Here is a 15,276-nt window from a genome sequence, read left to right on the forward strand (position 1 = left end):
TCATTGCATTGCATTGCATTGCATCTCCTATTCAGGATTTCCTTGATCAATTTTCTGTTCTCCCCTCCCCCCCCCATCGTTGCATCTCCTATTCAGAATTTCCTTTATCAATTTTTTGTTCCCCCCCCCCCCCCATCGTTGCATCTCCTATTCAGAATTTCCTTGATCAGTTTTCTGTTCTCCCCTCCCCCATCATTACATTGCATCTCCTATTCAGAATTTCCTTGCACTAGTCTCTGTTCTCATTCCCCCACTTTACCCATTGCATTGCATCTCCCATTCAGGGTTTCTTTGCAGTTTTCTGTTCTCTCCCCCATCCCCTTGCATCTCCAATTCAGGATTTCCTGGCACTATTCTTCGTTCTCTTTCCCCCTCTTTACCATTGCACCGCATCTCATATTCAGGATTTCCTTGCACAATTTGCTGTCCCCCCCCCATCAATGCATTGCGTCTCCCATTCAGAATTTCTTTCCAGTTTTCTGTTCTGTCTCCCCCATCCCGTTGCATCTCCTATTCAGAATTTCCTGGCACAATTTTCTGTTCTGTCTCCCCCATCTCATCCTGTTGCATCTCCTATTCAGAATTTCCTGGCACAATTGAGTATTCTCCCCCCCCCATCCTATTGCATTTCCTATTCATACTTTCCTTGCATAATTCTCTGATCTCCATCCCAATCCCATTGAATTGCACCCTATCCCATCCCCTGATCCCTTAATTCTGACAGCCGCACAACACTTTCATACCCCCCCTTTCTTGCCCATCCCACTCATTTTCTCTCTCTCCCCACCCCCTCCCATCGTTTCTTGCAGCTGGATCCTAATCCTGTTTAGTCAGAGAAGTAAAATTGCACGCCTTGCAATGGGGCTTCCTTCCAAGCCAGCCGGCTTAGCCTCCCTCTCTTCAAATCCTCTCCCCACTCTGCTCTCTGACTCAGACAAATCCTTCTTTTCCTATTTTCTTTCTCCTTCTCCCTCCTTATAGTTCACCCCCCCTTTAATTCCCCCTTTTAAATAAAGGTTCTCCACCAGCTCCTTCTCTTCCCTTTATTGGGTCTTAACTCCCTCCCCCTTGTTAAAAATTCTCCTCCTCCCCTACTATGACATCTTCCTTCCTCCACTTCCCCTTCTCCCCCCCACCAACCTCTTACTTCCTCAACCCAGCCCACTGCTGTCCGTCTCCTTCCTCCTCCAGCTGTGCGCTACATCCAGTCTGCCTTTGTGTCTGATGGGGAACGTACTGCTCCAGCTGCTCCATGGGATGACACCTCTTTTGGGTACCCTTTTTGGGGAGGATGCCCTCAAAATGTCTCTTCTGGTGAGCAGCAGGTAAGCATTCACCTTTGCCTTTTGCCCTTTTTTAACTATGAAAAGGAATTCAGCTGTAACATTGTTTGGGGGGCAGATTTCTTAAAAGTTGGGGGTCAGAGCAAATGGAGCTGGGGACACGAGGTTGCTTTTGTTCCATTGCATTTGGGTCGTGGGGGAAGCATCTTGCTTTGCTGTCAGTTAAACTTCAAAGTCATGTAAGCCTTTTTTAAAGAAAATAGCTGAAGGGAAAAGTTTTTGGTTGAATCTGTTTCTTGAACGTTGGGACTGGCGCTCTAGGTTCACTTAGGACGCTCTTGCTCCCCTGAGAAGTTCTGCAGGTTGATTATAAAGTGTGTGGATTCTGGGGCCAATTAAATATTTGAGATCCTTGACTGTGTTGTGGGGTCAGGGTTTGCTGGACAGCATCTATTTAAAATGCACAACTGTTGATCTGATGTGTTTAGGAGGGCTGCTTTGCTAAGAACTACAGGCTGCTTTGCTAAGAACATAAATGTCTTGTGTTCAACAGAAAAATCCCACCTTTAGGTGCACTTTGACTTTTGAAAATTTTAAACGCGATTCCTTTCACATCCAAACAAGCTTTCCCAATGTGGCCTGCTTCGAGCGCTCATTCTACTCTGATGAAGAGAGCTTTGACTGTAGAAAGTGTATACCTTGAAACTCTTGTTGGTTTTAAGGCGCTACCAGCAAATCTAACTGATTCTTATAATTATACTTTTAATAGCTGCAATCCAAAGGGCACTTTCCTGGGAGAAAGCCCCACTGAATAACATGAGACGTACTTCTGAGTAGACTTACTTAGGCTGCTGCCACACACGCTAAGTAATCCACTTTCAATCCACTTTCAGTGCACTTTCAAAGTGGAGTTTTACTGTGTGAACTGGCAAAATCCACTTTGAAAGTGCACTGAAAGTGGATTGAAAGTGGATTACTTAGCGTGTGTGGCAGGGGTCTTAGAACGGCTCCCTGTGTCTCATGTCTTAAAAGATATGTACAGATAAAAACGTGAGCCTATTTTGCCAGAATAGTGGGTGTTTAAAATTATTCCAGATGCCATTGATTTAAGCACCGGTCTTGAAATATATGTCCATCAAGAAAACTAATTTTGGAGAACTTTGGGTTTTTTCTTTTTTGTCCTGCCCAGTTTCAATCCTGTTTTTGTTGCTATTGAGGAGGCCTATGAAAACATAAAATAACTCCAGATGACCTGTTGGAGGTGTTTATAGTACACAAGAAAATATGTCAGGTCTCATGTTGACTTTCCTGGATTCCCCCCCCCTCTTTTTTTTTTTACTATGGTGTTATGTTTCAGGATACACCAGCATACCCTTTTTAAAAAAATAAACCCAAGTTATTCTTGTTTCTAGGAATGCACCAGCTTTTCTTAGTTCTTATACTTCATTTTTTAAATATACCTATGTGTTAGACGCAGCCATTTCCATAGGACAGAGGCTGATAAGTCTTTTGGCAGAAATAATAGTGACAGAACACAGGTGCATTATGTGATTCTCCACCACCAGGGCCCCATTGAGGTTTTGCCTTCATTGGTTTCCATAGGTGGATACGCTTGCAAATGTCATGACTTGGATTTGATGAACTGCTGTTTGATCATTCCTTAGAACTCAGTTTGTTGCATTTGAACCGTTCGTACAACGTGAATAACCCCCAACAAATGTGTTCTGTAAATGGTCCGTAAGGCTCTTTTATTGTAGTGGTGGAAAGTGCCGTCAAGTCACAACTGATTTATGTCAACCCCGTGGGCTTTTCAAGGCAAGAAACGTTCGGAGGTCGTTTCCCATTGCCTGTCTCCGCCTAACGACTCTGGTATTCCTTGGAGTTCTCCCAACCAAATACTGACCACAGCCAATCCTGCTTAGCTTCTGAAATCTGACAAGTTCCTTTATGGTAGCTCCTGGATTTTGCTGGACTGTATTTACATAGTCTGCAATAACCGAAGGCCACTATACATTCCAAGGGTGGGCAGTTGCTTGCCGGTTACTTGTTCGCTCCTCTTGTGTAAATTCCCTGTGCAAGAGATTATCTAGCTGCACACAGTTCTTTACCGAATTGTGAATAGGGTTTTCATTTGAGTTTGTTTCAAAATATAAAATGTAAAAGTATCTTTTATACTGTTCTTATAAGGGCTGGGAACTTTGGCAGAAAGATACAAAATAGCTTGACAGAGAAGAATTTTATATTACTCTTTCTACTACCAAGGCTAATTAAAAAATAATAATATTTTTTTTAAAAAAATGAAACTTGCAGCCAGTTTTCTCAATTATTTAATTTATTATATGCACAGTACCATTAATAGAATTTTCATAAGGTTCTTTGTAGAGGGGAAGGTTTGTGACAGGTAATCTTCTGGTAACTGCTTTGGTCTTTGTGAGGCTGAGTATGGGTTCTCCCTTCAGGAAACTGGATTATGAAATATTCCATAGTGTCTCGCTATCATACATTTTAGCCCAGAAGAACCCCTTAAACCAGGGGTGTCAAACATGCAGCCCAGGGGCTGGATCAGGCCTGTAGTGGAACTGACCATCTCCTGCTTCCAGTTCTGCTGCTGCATCATAGCTTGCTTCGTCAGACTCTCTCAATCACTCAGCCATTTCATGTTCTAACCTGGGTCCTAGACTCAGAACTCTGAGCATGAGATTTCTGTGGTGAATGTCAATAAATCAAAAGTAGCTTTGCAGCTTACAGAGCTAATGTTTTAAGCATGTTTTTATTCTAAGTTAAAAAAATCTTTGTGTTTGTGTCCTTTATAAAGTTTATATCTCCACTACCTAGCATTATATTTTATGACACACATGGCCCGGTCCAACAAGGTCTCATTTATGTCATAACTCATAACAAATGAGTTCGACAACTCTGCCTTAAACTTTAAGTTCAGGTGAAACACATGAAACTGCCTTCTACTGAATCAGACCCTTGGTCCATCAGTTTCAGTATTGTCTACTCAGGCATTGGCTCTCCAGGGTCTCAGGCAGAGGTCTTTCACATCAGCTACTTCCTGGTTCTTTTTAACTGAAGATGACAGGGATTGAACTTGGGAACTTCTGCATGCCAAGCAGAGGCTCTTTTACTAAGTTGTGGCCCCAGATATTTTACACAGGCCAGAGTATGGATTTCAGTTTTCACCGATCTTCCGCTCTTTCAGGGTTTGGTGCGATGAAGGATCATCAGCCCGATGTAAAATAAGTGAGTCCATATCCTCTGTCTTCCCCATAGAAGGGAGAATGAAGGTTGGAAAGTTGGCAGCCAACTTATGGTGACCCTGTAGGGTTTTCAAGGCAAGAGACATTCAGAGGTGGTTTGAAGAAGCGGAGATTGGATTTATAACCCGCCCTTCACTCGGAGTCTCAGAGCGGCTTACAAACTCCTTTCCCTTCCCCTCTCCACAACAGACACCCTGTGAGGTAGGCGGGGCTGAGAGAGCTCTTTCCAGAACTGTCCTTTTTTTTATGAACTAGAAAATCAATAAGTTATTTATTTATTTATTAACTTTTTTAAAAGCAGAAATGTGCACTATGAATTAGTATTCAAGGATTTAATTGGTGATATATAAATTGATTAGGGTGTTGAGTGTGCCAATCAGGTAAATAACAATTTATATAAGTTCAAAATCACTTAATGCAAGCAATTTAAAGACTATATAATATCTGTGCACCTGCTAAAAAGATAGAAGCACTTTATAAAAAATAAAATTAAAAAAGGCTTTCAAGGGTACCTCTATGTAGGTTAATGGAGAATCCTCCAATTGTAAAGGACTGTACAGTACAAGAGAGCAAAACAGTCTCCTTCCTCTTCCTGTGAGGTTGGTGGGGCTGAGCGAGCTCAGAGAGAATTGCTCTTTCAAGAACAGCTCTGACAGAACTATGGTTTGCCCAAGGTCATCCAGCAGCTGCAAGTGAAGGAGTGGGGAATCAAACCTGGTTCTCGCAGATTAGAGTCCGCACACTTAACCACTACACCAAACTGGCTCTCAGTTTGCCATTGCCTGTCTCTACGCAGCAACCCTGGACTTCTTGGGGGTCTCCCATCCGAGTACCAACCAGGGCTGACCTTGCCTAGCTTCTGAGATCTGATGAGATCAGGCTAGCCTGGGCTATCCAGGTCAGGGTTAGGAGAAAGTACAGAGTCAGTAATTTTTCAGTGCAATGAAAGGGACCGATGTTGTGCACACTCCCTAAGAGGAGAGCTCGGTGACATTTATTAAAGGTGTAGGAAGCGGAAGAGACCATCCCGTGTTAAGCAACAATTGGATGACTGTGCCATCAGACTCCTCCAGAGAGGCTTTCGTGCTGCCGATGACTTGTGGCAGAATTATAGGGCTCAAAAGGAACCCTGCGTTTTATTGTCAGTGCGTGGAAGCTGGCTGCATGGTTTTAAGTGTTTTGGAGGGGGGGGTTGTCAAATGCAAAATGCTTTTAAAATGCCTTGGGCTTTACTTGGCTGTTGCTAATGTGTAAGTGGTACATGAAGCGCCGAGTATCCTTTTCCGCTCAGGCTCTCTCTCTGCCTGTGCCACATCTGCTCCATTTCTCCGAAAATAAAGCTCACGTCGCTGATTCATGCAACTAACTTACCAAACCGCTCTCTCCATTAACATTTCCCTCTGGGTAAAAATATACTTAATATCCATGCTGCCTTTCATTTTCCTATCTGGATGGTTGGCATTAGTGGACAGAAGGCTACGTGTGTTTGCATGTGTGCAGATAAAAATGAAAGCTGGCATAAACACACACACAGACACAAGAGGAGACAAACAGACTAAGGCATAGTATTAAGCAAGCCTGTAGGGCTGGCATGAATCCAATTTATGTGCGTGTTCCTCTAAACCAAACATGACCGGGAATTATCTTGTCTTCCAGCTGTGTTCTTTAAAACATAAATGGGCTTGCTTTAAGTTGCTAAGATAATATTGGCAATCATGTTTATTAGGTGTCTTATACTTTCATACTCTGTACCGTGGACTTGTGTGTGTGTTTATTTTAATTTATTATTTCCCCTCAGTAGCTCTCAAAATGGGGCGTGTTAGACCATACTTTGCATACATAGCCCCTTCCTCTGCTGATTGAAAAGGAAGTGAGAATGTCTGAGAAATCAGTATTATACGCCCTCGGGGAAATGGGGCAGAGAGACTGGGTGCCACCATGCTGTAGCAATATTATGGTGGTGACTATAATCATGAGAATGGATTAATTAAATGAGAGAAGGACCAAGAACCTAATTCTTTTATCTCCAGTGTTGGCTTAATAAAAAAGGAAAAGGTTGCTAGGAGAAGAAACAACGGACACTTTTGGTGAAGATCTTTCAAACAGTCGGAAAGCACTAGTGTTTTTTGTCATCTCTGAGCTCTAAAAAATAGACAAGGTATTTCCTATTTACCGGGGGGGGGGGTTCGGAGTTAAAATGTGAGATTTAAATTTGGGAAAGAATTTGGTTCCTTAAATTTCTCCAAAAATCTGCAAAAAGGGGAGTTTATTTCCTTAGTTAGTATATTCCTATGCCACTTCTTCAGGGTCCAGACTTTTCAGAGTGAAGTAACACCTATTCATTCAACAACCTTGAAGCATAAGATGTTTTGAAATTAATTTTCATTCATGGTCCCCCTTACCCAGAGGTTTTCAGTGGGAAACTGGGTGTTTATTAAATACACTTTTGGCTATCACTGAGTAGTGGTATGAATCCCATTTTGGAGATGTCTGGACCTCAGTGGTATTTGACATGGTGGATCAGGAATCCCCAACCTTTTCGGTCCTGTGGGTGCTATTAGAATTTCGCCAGGCTGGTGAGTGCCACCGCAAAAATGCCTGGCACTGGAGGTGGAGCCAGTCTCAAAATGGCCGACACAGGAGGCAAAGCCAAATGGAATACCTCCCTCTTCCTGGGAAAAAGGAAAACCTGTAGGTGGAACCACACATTGACCAAGAAAAGACCAGGGGGCTTACCCTTTTGTTTGAAAGAGGGCAGACAATAAAATCATAGAAGCACAGAGTTGGAAGGGGCCATATAGGCCATCGAGTCCAACCTCCTGTTTAGTGCAGGATTAGCCCTAGAGCATCCCTGAAAAGGGTTTGTCCAGCTGATGCTTGAAGATGGCCAGTGGGGGGGGGGACTCACCAGCTCCCCAGGCAGCTGATGCCACTGTGGCACAACTCTGACTGTCAAAAAGTTTTCCCTAAGATCCAGCTGGGACCTTCCTGCCCTTAATTTGGTGTAGAGATGTAAAATTTCCAGAAATTTTGAAGCTCGGAAAAAAACCCGTTTTTTTTTTCCAGTTCCCCCCCCCCCCCGGAAAAAAAAAGGAATTTTTGGGGTAATTTAAAAAAAAGAGCCAATACCAACTTTTTTTTGTGTGTCCAAACAGTTATTACAAACAGAATACCCGCCCACATGCAAAAACAAAACTGAAACCTTTTTCTTTTCTCGTGACAATAGCACCTCCTAAAGGAAGAAATGCATCTTGTTCTTGCATTGGACAGTTCAGTTTGTAACCTAGGACTTGCTTGTCAGTGCACAGAAATTAGATCAATCTGATAAAAAGTAAAGGTAAAGGTTCCCTTGCTCGAAAGCCAGTCAAATCAGACTCTAGGGTTGTGGTGCTCATCTCCGTTTCAAAGCCGAAGAGCCAGCGCTGTCCGAAGACGTTTCCGTGGTCATGTGGCCGGCATGACTAAACACCAAGGCGCATGGAACGCTGTTCCCTTCCCACCGAAGTGGTACCTATTTATCTACTTGCAATTTCTTGCTTTCGAACTGCCAGGTTGGCAGGAGCTGGAACTAGAGACGGGAGCTCACTCCGTCTTGCGGCACACTCGGGTCTTGAACTGCTGAACTACTGACCTTCCACAGCCTGCAGTTCAGCATCTTAACCACTTTGGAAAATATTTGAACACCTTGTCTTAAAATATTTTATTCATCATGTTAAAATAAAACGTTCCATAATCAATTTTTTTTCTTTTCTTTTCTTTTTTCAATTTTTCCAATTTTTCGGGGGGGGTAAAGGCTTCAGGAAAAAAAGGGGGGAAAATGGGTTTTTTCCGAATTTTTCCAGTTTTTTTCCGGGCCTTCACATCTCTAATTTGGCAGCAAATTCCACATTTCAGTCACTCTCTCTGTAACGACTGCCAGTGAGGGGGAGCTCACCACCTCCCGAGGCAGCTGAATGCTGCCTTAATAAGTCCTGCCTTACAGTGGCTCTTCCCGTTTTCTGAACAGCCTGGTGGGCACCAAGGGAAGTTCTGACAGGCACCATGGTACGCTCAGACGCCACTTGGGGGGAGACCCTACGGTCGGTCATTACATCTTTTAGACTTCCTGCGGGAATCAGACCGAACAGGTCATTTCAAAGCGATGCTTAATTAAGTGTTCCATTAACTGATGATCTAAGTTCAAAGCCATGTTTTGCTTCTGGATCTGGGCATATTGTCAGAAGTCCTGTTGGCAGTACTGACCAAGAGCAGATTCCATTCATTCAGCCTTCCTGCAGGAGGGAGGCTTTGGCAACCATCCTGGGTGTTTTTAGTAACAGTTAAGCTTGACTTCCTACACTCAGGGATGTCGACCTCATTTGTTACGAGGGCCAGATCTGACATATACGTCACTTTGTCGGGCCGGGCCATGTGTGCCATAAAATGTAATGCCAGGTACCGGAAATATAAAATTTAAAAAAGGACACTGGCAAACCCAATTAATGATATTATTTTTTACCTGGAAGGCAAACATGCTTAAAACATTAACACTCTTACAGTATTTCCTTGAAGTAGCTCCCTGATGCCCACCCTCCCACTTCCACCGCCCATTACACATTAGCACTGGGACAGGATACAGGGACTTAATGCACAGCCTCTGTCAGCTGCCAGTAAAGTAATGACCAGTTGCTCACGGGCCGGATAAGAGCCCTAGACAGAATCCCGTTCCAGCCCACGGGCTGTATGTTTGACACCCTTGAACATAAGAACATCAGAGGAGCCCTGCTGAATCAAACCGATAGTCCATCTAGTCCAGTGTTCTGTCTTACATAGTGGCCAACCAGTTCCTCTGGACAGCCAACAACTGACCATAGAGGCCGTGGCCTTCAGAAGAACATCTGAATCAGACCAGTGATCCATCTAATCCAGCATCCTGTCTTACACAGTGGAGCCAGTTCCTCTGGAAGGCCAGCAACAGGGCACAGAGGCCAAGGATTTCCCCTGATGTTGCCTCCTGGCTCTGGGAATCCGAGGTTGACTGCCTCTGAATATGGAGGCTCCCCACAGCCACCATGGCTAGTAGCCATTGGTAGACTTATCCTCCATGAATCTCTCCAATCCCCTTTTAAAGCTGTCTTATTCCTGTGGCCATCACAACATCCTCTGGCAGCGAATTATTATTAGGAAGGGTATTGTAAACAAATCAGCCAATATCATAATGCCCCTATATAAATCAATGGTGCGACCTCATCTGGAATACTGTGTGCAATTCTGGTCACCACACCTTAAAAAGGATATTATAGCTTTGGAAAAAGTGCAGAAAAGGGCAACTCGAATGATAAAAGGGTTGGAACACTTTCCCTATGAGGAAAGGTTAAGGCGCTTAGGGCTCTTTAGCTTGGAGAAACGACGACTGAGGGGTGACATGATTGAGGTTTATAAGATTATGCATGGGAAAGAGCAGGTAGAGAAAGGGTTACTTTTCTCCCTTTCTCACAATACAAGAACTCGTGGGCACTCCATGATTAACACTTGGAATTCACTGCCACAGGAAGTGGTGGCGGCTACAAGCATGGACGGCTTCAAAAGGGAATTAGATAAGCATATGGCGACAAGGTCCATCAGTGGCTATTAGCCTGTTGGACTGGATGGGCCTTTGGCCTGATCCAACATTGGCATCTCTTATGTTCTTATGTTCTTATTCCACATTTTAATCACTCTCTGTAAAGTTGTATTTCAGCCCATCAGCTTCATTGAATGCCCTTGAGTTCTAGTATGGGGCACCCTACAATGAATGCTGGCACAGAATGAAGCGATCTGCTCTGTTTTGCTCATATGACACACTCATTTCACTCGAAACTGTGCTACCTGCCAGCTGGCTTCCAGACTGAAGTCAGATTTTGACCGCTAAAGTCCTGGACTGCCAAGTTCCAGCATCTCTTGAGTTCCAGAGTTCCAGCATCTCTTGAGTTCCAGAGTTCCAGCATCTCTTGTGATCCATGCGAGAAGCCCAGCCTTTTCCATTGTAGCCTTCCCAGTGAAGCTTGGCTAATACCATCCCTGTTGTCTTTTAAAAGACAATTAAAATGAATCGTTTCTGGTTTTATTTTATTTTTTTTATTTTTTTACATCATCTTTAAAAAAAAATAAATTCAGGGGTCCCCAACCTTTTAGATCCCGTGGGCACATTTGGAATTCTGACACGCCGCGGTAGCCACAGCAAAACGGCTGCCATAAAATGGCTGCCGCAGGAGGCGGGACCAGCGAAAAAAGGATGGCGACAGCTTAATTTCAGGAACACTGTGCAGATCCTTGTGCTGCGGTGGCAGCTGCGGCCAAAGCAACATGTAAAAAAAAATCTGCACAGCCAAACAAATCTCCAGTAGGCGATCAAAAGCCCCACCTGACCTCCGCCCACTTCCCAGAAACCAGAGGTGTCAAACTCATTTGTTATGTCACTTTGTCAGGCCAGGTCATGTGTGCCAGAAAATGTAATGCCAACTACCAGAGATATAAACTGTATAAAGGACAGCGGCTGGTAAGCTCCAAGTTGGTGTATCCTCCTCGTTGCAAGGCCCCATGGGCTGGGAGGAGGGCGCAAAGGAAAACCCACGTGGGCGGACCGGAGGTCCAGCAGTGCAGCCCTGAGCAGACGTCCCGATGCTGCTTGACTGCTGCAGACGAGGTTGTTCCGCCATGCTGAAGCCACATTCGGAGTGGCTCCACCCACTGGCCCCCAAGCAGTCTCCCGTTCCCTCCCTTGCACTAGCTGCTCGTGGGCCACGTGAGAGTCCTGGACGGGCCGCTTCCGGCCCCCAGGCCTTATGTTAGACACCCCTGCCATAAACCCTTGACAGGTGCCAGAAAAGCTGTTGGCAGGTCCAGCAGAGCTTCTAATTGGCCATTGGAGATCTTCCAGGTGACTGTTTCTTGGTGGCAGAACGTGCCATCAAGTCATAGCTGACTCATGGAGACCCTGGAGGGTTTTCAAGGCAAAGAGACATTCAGAGGTGGTTTGTCATTGCCTGCCTCAGCAGAGTGACCCTGGAAGTTCCTAGTGGTCTCCCATCCAAGTACTAACCAGGGCCGACCCTGCTTAGCTTCCGATATCTGACGAGATCAGGCTAGCCTGGGCCATCCAGGTCAAGGGAGTATTTCTTAGCTAGCTCACTATGTATGTTTACATGTATGCAAGAAAATATTTTTAAGCAACCTGTTCATTTTTAAAAGCATCCCGCTAAACAGACCTCCTGCCTAAAATGCCTGAAGAGCTACAGTACAATACATAACACACAATACACCTCAGAAAGGATATTATAGCATTGGAAAAAATGCATAGAAGGGCAACTAGAATGATCAAAGGGTTGGAACACTTTCCCTATGAAGAAAGGTTAAAACGCTTGGGGCTCTTTCGCTTGGAGAAACGACAACTGAGGGGTGACATGATTGAGGTTTACAAGATTTGACATGGGATAGAGCAGATCAAGAAAGAAGTACTTTCCTCCCTTTCTCACAATAAAAGAACTCGTGGGCACTCAATGAAATTGCTGAGCGGTCGGGTTGGAACGGATAAAAGGAAGTACTTCTTCACCCAAAGAGTGATTAACACATGGAATTCACTGCCACAGGAGGTGGTGGCGGCTACAAGCATGGACGGCTTCAAGAGGGAATTAGATAAGTATATGGAGCAGAGGTCCATCAGTGGCTATTAGCCACAAGGTATAGATAGGGGCTCTGGGGCAAGTGATGCTCTGTCTTCTTGGTGCTTGGGGGGGTCAACAGTGGGAGGGCTTCTAATGTCCTGGCCCCACTGGTGGACCTCCTGATGGCACCTGGTATTTCTGGCCACTGTGTGACACAGAGTGTTGGACTGGATGAGCCATTGGCCTGATCCAACATTGGCTTCTCTTATGTTCTTAACTTTAAATGCCTGGCTCCGCCCTCTGTGACAAACATTTTGTAGGTGAGCGCGCACTACCCTGTGTCGGATACCCAAAGTAGCTACTGGATCAAAAGCGGTGGGACCCCTGCTTTGGGCTGCTAATAGGTTTTCTTTTCTCTTTTGTAATCTACCTTGCAGTAAGTCTTACCTTAAAGGCAGTGCAGAGATATCGAAATAGTAAATAGTAGAAAATATTTGTTTAAAAATGGATCAAGGGTTCAGATATTTAACACACCATAAAAACAGTACTTTACCAGCTGAATCTTCTAAACAGAATTCTCTGCAACCAGTAAGTTGTCAGTTCTGCGAGTCACGGTTGTGTAAAGCGAACCGTGGCCTCCACCAAGGATGTGTTAAATCTTGGGGAGAGGCTTAATTTCTTTTTAATTCCCTTTTCCCCTCTGCGGGAGATAAAAAAAGCATTTCCATCCGTCATGGTCTTTTAAAATTGCCGTTAGTAAAGGAACTGGTTTTTATATAATCCTCTTCAGTATGTGAAGCCCTAGATCCTTCATGCGCCTTTGGGGAGGTTCCGCCCCCCCCCCCCACTCCATTTTTGATAAGCCCGTGACAACAGTGTGAAGAGATTCCCAGTCTGTGACTTATGTATTTTTAATTAATTCCCATCTTAAAAGTGACCTGAAAGTGTCAGTACAGTACAGCATCTCTGAACATCATGCTTAAACGAGCTAATATTGAACAAGGATAACATGAATCTTTAAGCGTATGATGTTTCTTGACCTACTTTTGATCACTTATGGGTTTTTTTGCTCTTGAGTGCCTTGCTGGCATGAATATATAGCATTTGTTCCAAGGAGAAGCAAAACAAAATCTCTTCTAGTGCACGGTCAGAAAAATAATACGTTTAATGGGACCAACCGAAATTCACTAGGTGGTAGTAGTACACAAGTAGTACACAAATTTAAGGAGGTTTTCTTTTTTAATTAAAGAAGCAGCGTTGGTTTTTATACCCCGCTTTTCTCGACCTTAAGGAGTCTCAAAGCGCTTTACAATCGCCTGCCCTTCCTCTCCCCACAACAGGCACCTTGTGAGATAGGTGGGGTGAGAGAGTTAGAAAAGAAGGGTAACTGGCCCAAGGTCACCCAGCAGGCTTCATGTGGAGGAGTGGGGATTCAAACCCGGCTCTCCAGATTAGAGTCTGCAGCTCTTAAGCACTACACCACACTGGCTCTCAATTGAAGAGAGAAAGGTGTTTCTGGGAGGAGGCAGTTTGTTTCAAACGATAGTGGAAGAAGTTCTTTTTAAGCGAAGTAGGTTATTTTATTTATCTATTTACATAATTTGTAGTCTGGAATCAGAACACCAATTACCCCCAAACTCTAGCAGGGTCGGCCCTGGTTAGTACTTAGATGGGAAACCACCAAGGAAGTCCAGGGTTGCTACGCAGAGGCAGGCAATGGCAAGCCAGTGGTCAGTAGATTCGGAATGGACAAAAGGGAATATATCTTTGCACAGCAAGTGATTAAAATGTGGGATTTGCTGCCAGAGGATGTAGTGATGGCCACAGGCATAGACGATTTTAAAAGGGGATTAGATAGATACATGGAAGATAACTCTATCAGTGGCTGCTATCCTTAGTGACTAAAGAAAACCTCCCTGTTCAAAGGCAGTCAACCTCTGAATCTCAGTGCCAGGAGGCAACATCAGGAGGACACAGTCTCTGTGCCCTCTTGTTTGACCTCCAGAGGAACTGGTTGGCCATTGTGTGAGTCAGGATTCTGTACTCGATGGACCACTGGTCTGATCCAGCAGGGCTCTTCTGATGTTCTAATGAAGGCCTTGGCCTCTCTGCCCTGTTGTTGAACCTCCAGAGGAACTGGTTGGCCACTGTGGATGTTGGACTTGATGGACTGCTGGTCTGATCCGGCAGGGCTCTTCTGATGTTCTGATGAAGGCCTCAGCCTCTGTGCCCTGTTGTTGGCCCTCTAGAAGAACTTGTTGGCCACCGTTGTGAGACAGGATGCTGAACTAGATGGACCCCTGGTCTGACCCAGCAGGGCTCTTCTGATATCCTTATGAAGGCCTCGGCCTCTCTGCCCTGTTGTTGGCCCTCTAGAAGAACTTGTTGGCCACCGTTGTGAGACAGGATGCTGAACTAGATGGACCCCTGGTCTGACCCAGCAGGGCTCTTCTGATATCCTTATGAAGGCCTCGGCCTCTCTGCCCTGTTGTTGGCCCTCTAGAAGAACTTGTTGGCCACCGTTGTGAGACAGGATGCTGAACTAGATGGACCCCTGGTCTGACCCAGCAGGGCTCTTCTGATATCCTTATGAAGGCCTCGGCCTCTCTGCCCTGTTGTTGGCCCTCTAGAAGAACTTGTTGGCCACCGTTGTGAGACAGGATGCTGAACTAGATGGACCCCTGGTCTGACCCAGCAGGGCTCTTCTTATGTTCTCCTCTGTTCGTCTCTTGCCTTGAAAACCCTATGGGGTCGCCATGAGTCAGCCGCGATGGCACTTCCCACTACCAGAAAGAAATGATACGGCCACTTACTGCCCAGTCTACAGAGAGCAAGAACCCCCGAGCAAGACCTGTGTCTTTGGGACCTTAACAGATTCTCTGATCAGAGCCAGGATTTGAAATTGGCAATAGGGAGAATGTGCTGGTGCGTTAAGAGGATTTCACCTGGGGGTGGGGAGGGACTCTTGAGGCTGTGGAAGTAAGAAAAGGTCAGAAGTGTTCCGAGGAGTCTTTCGATTTTTATTTGTTTCGTTTTAAAATGTGGGAAAGAAATGGCAGTAAGTGTTCTGTGACACCATTTGTAGCTCCAAAAGACTCTCAGGCATTT

At 44.9% G+C, this 15,276-nt stretch overlaps 1 protein-coding gene across 1 annotated transcript in view; it reads left to right on the forward strand.

Moving 5' to 3' along the window:
* Positions 1–106: 106 nt before the first annotated feature.
* Positions 107–15,276, forward strand: part of SOCS4 (suppressor of cytokine signaling 4) — a 24,083-nt gene continuing 8,913 nt past the window's right edge. Inside the window, exon 1 of the mRNA XM_015414337.1 lies at positions 107–1,325. The gene's annotated coding sequence lies outside the window, so the exon portion shown is untranslated. The remainder of the gene's footprint in view (positions 1,326–15,276) is intronic.

The sequence above is a fragment of the Gekko japonicus genome, unplaced genomic scaffold (genome assembly GCF_001447785.1).
Source record: "Gekko japonicus isolate JY-2015 unplaced genomic scaffold, Gekko_japonicus_V1.1 scaffold152, whole genome shotgun sequence".
NCBI classification, from domain to species: domain Eukaryota; kingdom Metazoa; phylum Chordata; class Lepidosauria; order Squamata; family Gekkonidae; genus Gekko; species Gekko japonicus.